Consider the following 9,245-nt stretch of genomic DNA (forward strand, 5'->3'; position numbering starts at 1 on the left):
AGAATTTTTAGAAAGGCCTCAAGTCCAAAAAACTAACTAATGAGATGATGCCTGGGTAGAAAATCTTCGGCGCTATTTCATTACAAGTTTTATCATTGAGAGGAACAACAGGAGTGCCAGTCTGCACTAACTGGGTAAATCAGCTTAGTGGGAGTCATGTCCGTACACTCAAAACTTTCACACAAAGTACTTTCACGGAGACTGGCCAGGCACTGGATGGTTTGATGGCTGTTTAATTGATTGAGACACTTTTCATCTGGTAACCAAATAAGGAACAGTTCCACATGACATTATTAATTCTCTGAGTGCCCTATTAATTTCCCTGCTTTGCCGTCCTGAAGTGCTCAGTCCTCCTCTCCACTCAATAAATAAATGTCTGGAGAGCAGAAAAATTGCCATTGCTTGTGCAGACTGCCAGAGGATCCAGGGACCAGAGCAGAAGTCCTCTCTGGCATCTTCGTCTGCGTGTGAGGGCATTTCTTTCCACCTCAGCGTGCACAAGGGTGCACCTGAAAGCAGCCCCCTGTGCAGAGCAGCTGCAAGACACGGCTTTTGCTCTGTGCCCAGTTGCTGCTGGGAGGGCACGAACAGCCCCATTTCAGCCTCCGCCTCCGGTTCTGCCGTCTTCCACTGGCCTTGATCCTCTCTGCCACGGCCTCTCACCCCAGGAAAAGGGAGAGGAAAAGATGGGGGGGTCACAAAGGACATCTTCAGGGAACAACAAGGCAACCCTGCGAGCATGCCCCAGCCTGAGCTAAGCCCTCCTTCCGTCCCATGCCGGGGCAGCCACCGGTCATTCACTTCCACTGACAGTCACTGTACATGTCTTCTGCTGCCCTGCCTCCGGGTATGGTTTGCCCAGTCCTCAGTCTTCGGGAAAAGATGTGACAGAAAGCATTAGATTTTAATATAAAAGCCTCTTGACTGAGTTTATTGTGAAACTTTTAAAAGTTTTTGGAGGAACAGTCATACAAATGAAAGAACTGACCTCTTATAACATGGAATATCCTCAATTTACCATTGTCTTTGTAAATGCCTTTCTAGGAAGGTCACAGATCTGAGCTTAAAAAATGCAGACCTTTCAAGAAAAATACATGTTTTATTTTATTTTCTGTTTGTATCCCAGTTCTACAGACTGTTTCAAAAAGACGGACCTATTTTGAAATCACTATATCTTTGCAACCACAAACCACCCGTTAATGAAACTCTTATAGTCCGTACAGCACGTGGAGGGAACATAGAGCATTTATAAAAAGGTCACTAAAACTTGATAACTCATTGAACCCTTTGTAAATCTTTGTGTAATTGTAACATGCTGGATCTTTTTGAAACATCCTGTATTTAGGCAGGGTCTCATAATAATACTGTTGCTTTGAAACACTAGGTATTTTAAAGAAACAGTATTATACACATACTGATACAATCTTTTAACAGTATTTAGTTCAATTAACAAGAAAAAAATCTAAGATCCCAATATTATTAGAAGCATATATCTGCACCTGCTGTGCTCCAGGCTCCAGCTCTGTATGCAGAATTCTGCACAATCAGGATTTTCTAAGATATGAAAACAGAATGTTTTTCTCTTCAAATTTTGGTATCATAAGGAAGGCAAAAGATTTTTAAAATGTGCTAGATTTTGCTCTTCCTTGCACTAGTGAAAATCTAGAGCAACTTGAATTGAACTTTGTCATCCAGGACTTTCAGAGCAGCTGGGAGCAGAATGTACCTAGTTCTGCATGTTGCTTTGTATCATCACCGAAGAACTTTCAGCATTTTTGCACTTGTCTGTTTTGCAAAAATGTGCTTTTCTCTTTTTGTTTACAAAAGAAATTTAAGTAACACCATTGCTGAAGTTTCTTTGCCCATTTAGATGCAAGCATTATCACTGATGGTATCCGCACTCCACCAGAAATAAGATGTTTGGTCAAGAATAGAGGAGCATAAAGAAGATTGCTGGGAACTACAAACTCAGCTCCTTCCCCTGGTGTGAGAACTACAAAGCTCTCCAACTGTGATTAATGAGAGGTCTGGGCTGGAGCCTGTAGGGATGACAACAGGTTAGTGAATAACAAGGGAATGAGCTTATGAAGTAGAAAAGTAATTCTTCCTGTGCATTTCTCAAACTGCATACACCACACCTAATAAACAGCTAATCTATTTTAAGTGAGAATACTTCAGGAGATATTGCCTTTCTAATCACTAGGATGCCAGGCATCTTCACAATATCTTATGCTCCTTAGTTGTTCACCATCATTACACTTTCACTATGAGATTTAACTTTCCTCTGTCACACCAAGCAGTATTCTGAATTTATCTATATTTTTCGCTTTGCATCACTTGCCATTCTCAATAATCCAGTCCTCAAAGTCCAACTGGCAGCTTGTGGCTCAGGTTCACTCCACAGGTTTTTTCCATCCAACCTGCTATATCTTTCCTTAGGCAAAACAGGGATGGAGGTTCAGGCAGCAAATACAGTCCAAACAGCCAGAATTCTCCCCCTGCAACTGCCAGAAAATGATAGAGAGTGTTAGAGTGTGAAAGCATTTGCCTTTTTTATCTCTATGTTTCCTACTGGGTCACGTAATGTTTGGGAGGCAGAAGATTTCTGTGCTGTCTAGGCTGTACTAAAGCATGGTGATAGCCAAAGAGAGAAATTTGTGTACAGATCCATAACCTCCTATTTCCCTTAGTGGCTTTTGATAGTGACACCTTGTCATACACTTATTTGTAGCAAATAAATAAATATAAAATATTTCCCTTTTTTACTGCAGTTGCTTTCTGCTTTGGACAAGTGAGTCACTAACTTGAATTCTTCGGTCTGCTTGCCTGTGGGCTTCGAATGAAAAATGGTAGCTCAAAGAGGAGACTAAATTCTGATTTTCATAACAGAATTCTGAAATTAACCAAGATTTGAATGTGATCTGTGGGGTTTTTTTATTTTATTGTATTTAAATAACACCCTATTGCATTTCCATTCTACCATATTGACTCAGAATTGCCACCTTTTCTTTCCTTTGTCTTTTCCTAACCCTCAGCCACAATGACTCCATATTCCATCTGATGTCCTAATAAAATACAACTCTGTCATTTCAAATGTATTTCCCATTCCAAGCAGATGCTTCTAGTTTCAGTGATCTTACTAATAAAGAGTCTGACATCTGCATAAAACTGCCTATAATACATTTTCCTCCTCGTTTTCCTTTTAGTCACAGGTAGCATTTGGAAAAGCTGGACAATCCTAACAGATTTTGATAGTCAAATACCCCTCCCATGTCACTGTTTGAATACTGATCTCTTTAAACTCTTATATACATCTTTATCTATTCTGCACTTAAGCAAAGTCAGCAGTGCTTCCCAACAATCATGCAATAATGAATCCCATTACCTTCATCAAAACCCTGCCTTTCTGTAACTTTTGGAAGTCTCTGAAGCCCTTCAAAAAGCCATATTGATATTTCATTTGCTTTATTTTGCAGGAAAAATGCTAGACCTACATCTTGGATTGTTCATGCCCCTTTCCCTTTAATTTTTTCTCTTCCTGTTTTAATTTCTGCCTCCTTTTCTGCTCTCTAAGTCAAGTCATACAACAAGATTCAAATTATGTAAGCAGTCAAAAAGATCACACTCATATCACCTTTATTTTATGAGGCAAAATGGTTGTATAATAGTACCCAGTCGCTTCCTCCCATCATCTGTCTTTTACGTGACTTTTATCAGCACTCATCAAGTGCACCAGAGCCATCATCTAAACCCTGTACCAACTGCGACAGCTAATAACAAAAATCACTGCAGTCACCTGTTTTATGTTTGGGCTCAGGCGACAGAAATAGGTAAATTTTACATTGCATTTGTGGAAGGCAGGATCTGTTAATTTACACTTGTTCTGATCTACGATGCTGAAATCTCCCAGTCTTAGAGCTGGATTGGTGACACTGCAGGTTTGGTTTTGGGGTTCCTTTTTGTTGTTGTTGTTGTCGCTTTAAAAAAAAAGTTACACAGTGTTTAGCTTCATTCTTTTAACTCTTGGTCACTGACACCCTTCCAGTTATTAGCCTCTCCTGCAACACTGTGCCACTCAGTTGGCTGTCTCTCCTCCCGGTTTTATAGTTACCAACACAATTTTCAGCCCATCATCATCATACATTTATCTCTCTGAGAAAATCTACTTCTCTCTCCAATCCAGCTGTGAAATTTAATTTTCTAACAGTACTCACAGAAAGAAAAAAAAGTTGCAGGAACCTTTATAATCTTGAATATTTCTCAATATGTACAATAGCTTGTAGCCCATCAGTTCCAGCTGCAGTGTGCAGATGCCTAGACCACTCACTTTCCAGTTAAACTATACACTTTTTCATTCCTGGCTTGCTTATTTTCTTTCTCACCTTTGTGATGCCTCACTTCTGGTGTAGAGGCATCTTATGCATTTTTATAACTCTTGCAGAAATAACCTTTGTGCAGTTGCCAAGCCTGTTTTCCAAAATCACCCTAATCTGCAATTGATACCTGTTGGTTTTCACAGCAAAACTTAGTCACTCAAAAATAGTTTTAAGTACCCAGCTTCAGAATTACAATTAAAAAAAACCCCTATCATGTCTCTTTTTTTCCACACTATTACCTAGTCTGCAAGTTCAAAATTACATTGAATCTACTCATACTCAATATCGTGCAAGTACCTTTATGCTTTTCCTGGGTTCCTATTTGAAGAAAAAATCTACAGAGTGGCACAATTTATTAACCTCGGTTTACTGACTCAGCAATAGCAGTGAGGGTTCAGATTCTTACTTACTACTTTAAAATAAATTAATAGATTTACTCTCAGTTACACCACTTTAACACAAATCACAAAGCCTGACCTGATGTAGCATCTCAGGAGAATCTATAACACAAAAAAATCAAAAGATGAGCTGGCTTTCTTCCAAGAGGGAAGCTAAATGCCAAAAGAACAGGCAAAATTACCAGCATTAACATGTTTATAGCTTTTTATACTCTCAGCTGTGCCCAGGATCTGCTGGTTGTAGCTAAGGAAAAGCTGCTGCATAGAAATCAGTTTTCACTCCCTGACTCTGGATCTATTTCTACCCCACTCTCAGTTCCATCTCTATTAAAAAACACTTAGTACCACTCCAATTTTACATTTGCCGGCCTAAGACCTAAGGGAACATCTGCTAGTAAAGGGCAACCCCAGCAGAGCAGAGCCTCCTGATTCACAGAGCCCCTGTGATCCTGGGAGAGGGGAAAGGTTGGTGTGAAATCAAATATGCTGATCCTACTCCTCTAACATTAACGCCATCCCAGGAGAGGGCCACTTTCTGTGCTGCAAGGTGTTTTACTCAAGCAGATGCTGGAAACAAAGAAGAACCAAGGGTAGAAGCTCGATTGTTCCAGATCCTCACCAGGGGAGGCTGCATGTCTCTACAGCACAGTCACTGCTGGCTATCACAGCAAGCCACACTACACTTACTTACAATTATGTAAGCAGAACCATTTTTCTTTTGTTTTAGTTAGTTCTTTATCATGATGGAAAAAAAAAAAATAACTATTGTACTTACATTCTCTTTTATTCAAGAATTGGGTTCACAATTTCTGAAAACACGTTTTTACTTCATCCTCACATGGAAAGTTTACCCATAATGTAATAAAGCAAGCAGACACTTTTGAAGACTCTGTAAGGGTTTGAAAAATGAAACGTTAAAATTATCTGAAGTTTGAACTGGGATAATCTCTGAATTTAAAATTCCTAGTTATGCCATTAGATAACTTAAGACCATTCAAGACCTATTATCACCTATTGTGAACACAACAAAAAACTGGCTTTTAGGTTTAAAGCAAAACCGCAAAACCATCAAATTCAGATAGAAAAGCACTGCCCTTCCTCTACAGTGTGGGCAAAGGCAGGGAAGGGTTCCCCACAGTAGTCTATAAATATACCTTTAATCACAGACATAATGATGGCAATAAGGCTTGAGAAGTTAAACCAGTCTGTCTGCCAGCCAGTTCTTCCTTGCTCCTGGACATGCCAGCAGGAGTCCTAATTAGACAACACTTGTTAGCATGAGCCTGTGCAGGAAATGACATAAGGTGATCTAATGTTTCATGGCTGTGTGACTATAAAAACTTTCAGTCATCCAGATTCTGGATTTGAACAGACCTCCAAAGTTTTCTTTACTCCTTAATTCTCTAAGTCACCTACTCCCCCAGCCAATTTTAACAAGGTGTGTACTTTCACCACCTAAATTCAGGTTAACTCCTATTATATTCCATGGAAGTAAATGGGCTCTTCAAGAGAGTGATTTCTGAGGAATAAGGTTTGATTTATATCCATTTACAGAAATAAGCATTTAGGCTTTGAATGCTATATTCCAAGCCTAAATTGTAAATATTCAACAAAAGCTCTAACAAAAGGTAGACTACCTTGGTACCCTGTGTTGTTACAGCGTGAAGTAGGTGGGGAAATTCTGTGTCAACTAAAGGCAATAAATTCCTCCTGCAGTGCACACAGCCTTTCACTCAGTGAGCTTAGAAAGTTGTCCAGCCCCAAAATCTGAAAACCAGGGTTCAGGACAGGCACAGAAGCCACGTACCTGTTATGACTGCATGCAGTTCGATAAAATTGTAGGAGAACACAGATTTGTAAAAATTTTCCCAGAGAATAACAGAAAATTCTTAAAAATTATTCCAATCGTTTTCATGCTTGGATGGTATAAATTTAAAGTAACTCCACTGGAATTCATGGAGCTCCAGGGCTGTAAAATCTGTATCAGTGATCAGAGACTCCAATTTATTCATTTTGTGGCATATCTACCAAGTTTACTTCATGTATCTGACTAGACTTCTAGGTGTAATTTAACCAAGAGAATAAGCATTTTTTGAATTTGTAGGCTAAATTATTGCATGTCCTGGGAAATACTTCTGCCAGGTGCACTTTCATCTGAAGCAGATTTAGCTGTGGCATCACTGCTATGATTGTTGGCACCTGGCTCTTTATTGTATAACAATCTAGTAAGAGTTATGGCAAAAGAGAGAAACGGTTTTGAAACAGGTAGCATGCATTAGACTCTGGGTATGTGTAAACCCAACATATCCAGCTGCATTCTAGATGTTATAGAGTTATATATACCCACTGGAAATGTACCACAGTTCTGGAAGAAGTTCAAGAATCTCTGAACTTATATAAACCACAGAAGACTTGTTTAGTAACCAAAGTGGGGAAAAAAAGGGTTAGGATATCAGTAAATTTTTTTTGTTCTTATGTAACAAGGCCTTTTGTAAGCAATGAAACTGAATTTTCACTATGAAAGCCCTAAATTACCTTTCAAAGATGAAACTTGCAGAAAACCCATGCTGGAACAATCCCAGGAAAAAATTGGTCTAAAAGGCAAAACAGAGAGTTAATGAGTTAAAGAAAAAGAAAAATACATATTAATGGATATCTCAATTATATTTGAGAAGGGACATAACCCCAACAGTATATCAGAGTCTGTAAAACCGACAGCAGACAGAAAACAATTAAATACAAGAGAGAGTAATAATTCATTTGTGCATCCAATAAGTAGATAAGTACTTTATTGGTGTAAACTGTCCATTCCCAGTACATTAATTGAAATGAATGCATTCTATGCTGAAAACTCGTGCCACTTACAATGTCCTCTTCATTCCATAAAAGTTAGTAGAGCTGATGCAGCTCAGATTCTGATATGACTTACTCTGTTTTGACTTTGTATTTTTCCACAAACTCAAGTGGTTTTGAGAGCAGAATCAGCTCTTGTTGCTGAAGTGGTAAATCACACCTGAGATAGAGACAGATTAATTTCACAAAAGATAGATTAATTTCACAAGATACATCCACAACTATGCAAAGCCAAGTGCTGTTTTGTAACAGATCTCACCAATGTCTTACCCAAACATCTTGGGAGTCTTGGGGGCCTGGCAACGGTCACCTGCAAGGTCCCATGTGGATTCAGCTCCTTTAATTTTAAAGTTCACTGTTTCTTCCTTCTGGACACCTTTCAGCTTTCTTCCCAGTCCTGTCTTTGAGGCTCACTTCAGCAGTTGCTTTTACTTTCTCAGCTGTCACATTAGTTTCTATATCTTTCTAAGGACATTTTCACTGTATTTCCTGTTTTGTTCTCTGAGTTACATAACAGCACATGCCACTACCTATGCTTGACTTTTCAAGAAAAAAATGCTCAAGAAAATGTTATTATCTTAACTATAGCCCATGACAGCTGCCACCTGTTTGTCACACCTTCCTTGAAGGCCCTCTTGTAATAAATGAGACCATTATCAACGTCAAGGCCTGGCATCACACATGTCTGTGCCATTTAAGGCTTACTGGGTGGTGGCCAGTAATGGAGCCAACACTTCTTGGTGGCCAAGACAGAGGCTCTTTGGCTAAGACAGGAAGCACCTATCCAGCCCTGGTCCATGCAACAGGCTGTCGCTCTGATGCTTTGCTTGCTACAACCAGTAACGAGACATTTTTACATCAGTAGAGACGTTATTAGCATTATTAGCACTATTAGTACTGTTAGAAGGACCACAATGAGATCCTACAATGATATATTTGACATTCCAGCAGCTGTGGGTGATCACCCAAATAAAACCCCACTGGTGACACTGGTGACACTCTTCCATCTTTCAATTCATTTCAGTATCTGCCACTGTGATACACAAATATCAAGGCCATTCTGGCTGCTTCCATAGCATTTCTAATAGTTATTGAAAATTTTCATGTTCTAATATTTCTTTTACATGAGACAATTTTGTATCTGTTGCATTTGGGGTTATATTTTGATACTGGGTACAATATTTAGTGAGTAATCAACTAGAAAACGCAGGTGGTTTATAGAAAAATTGTGACATCCAATAACAGCTACACTGGAGTCGGTAAACATAGTTTGATTGGAAATGTCATTAATTAAATCATATTCACACATTATTCTGAAACACACATATCCTTTTCAAACATAAGCTAATGCTGTTTTCTTACACTTTTGCAGAGTGATCTCAAAATGCCATACCAGGCAATCACTTAACTGAGGACTTGATCTTGGATAAAAGTGAATAGTTTCCACCAGTCTGTACTTGCTACTCTTTATCCACAGCCAAATGCAACACAGTCCTTCTGATCTCAGTGGGAAGGACTCTGTCTCCATCTCAGTGCATCTGCTGGAAGTGCCATATGCCACAAGGAACAAGGGAGGTTTTTTTTTTAAAAAAAAAAAAAAAAAAATCTAATACTTTCA

General features: G+C 39.1%; 1 long non-coding RNA gene across 1 annotated transcript; it reads right to left on the reverse strand.

The window, feature by feature from the left end:
* Positions 1 to 902: 902 nt before the first annotated feature.
* On the reverse strand, positions 903 to 7,842 carry LOC110355530 (uncharacterized). The gene is made up of 4 exons (XR_010470672.1): positions 7,704 to 7,842; positions 7,310 to 7,368; positions 5,550 to 5,663; positions 903 to 2,504 (listed from the first exon to the last, which is right to left on the reverse strand). It is a non-coding gene; the product is annotated as an uncharacterized LOC110355530 (long non-coding RNA).
* Positions 7,843 to 9,245: the final 1,403 nt, after the last annotated feature.

Source organism: Columba livia, chromosome 2 (assembly GCF_036013475.1).
Source record: "Columba livia isolate bColLiv1 breed racing homer chromosome 2, bColLiv1.pat.W.v2, whole genome shotgun sequence".
In the NCBI taxonomy this organism is placed as follows: domain Eukaryota; kingdom Metazoa; phylum Chordata; class Aves; order Columbiformes; family Columbidae; genus Columba; species Columba livia.